Below are 532 nucleotides of genomic sequence, written 5' to 3' on the forward strand. Positions count from 1 at the left end.
GAGCCCCAGTCGCGGCGACAGGTTCGCCAGGTCGGCCTGGTCCCCCTAGCCGAGCAGCCCCGGCTTTTAGGTTACAGGGATTTATGGAAAAGCCTACGTACCCACTTGCTCCTTATAGATTTATTTACTCCTTCCCGCTTGTTCCTTATAGATTTAATTATTCTGTCCCCTTTAAGTCCCCATCTTTCTGGTATTCTGGCCGCCATCATTCCAAGGAAGAAAATCGTTAACTCACTGAATAAATGCTAATTGAACAACTGTTTTGTGTGTAAGGCACTCCGTTTAGGCTATTGAGATGGAAAGTTTACCCTGGTTTCCGCCCTCCCAAGGACTTGGTCTAGCAGAGATAAAGACGTGAATTACAAGATAATGCTCTTAATTGCTAGATAAGTACAGGAAGCCTTAGAAACTCTACAGAGAAGTTCAAACTAGGGGGTTGAGAGGGTGTCAGTTTCCTAGAAGTGATACTTAAATTAAGCTGTAAGGGTTGAGTGCAAAGTTGATTAGAAAAAGGAGGGAGGAGAACACGTAT

At 44.5% G+C, this 532-nt stretch overlaps 1 protein-coding gene across 1 annotated transcript in view; it reads right to left on the reverse strand.

Moving 5' to 3' along the window:
- Positions 1–532, reverse strand: part of PSME4 (proteasome (prosome, macropain) activator subunit 4) — a 133,267-nt gene that overhangs the window by 131,992 nt on the left and 743 nt on the right. The gene's annotated exons all lie outside the window — the stretch shown is intronic.

Source organism: Mandrillus leucophaeus, unplaced genomic scaffold (assembly GCF_000951045.1).
Source record: "Mandrillus leucophaeus isolate KB7577 unplaced genomic scaffold, Mleu.le_1.0 Scaffold786, whole genome shotgun sequence".
In the NCBI taxonomy this organism is placed as follows: domain Eukaryota; kingdom Metazoa; phylum Chordata; class Mammalia; order Primates; family Cercopithecidae; genus Mandrillus; species Mandrillus leucophaeus.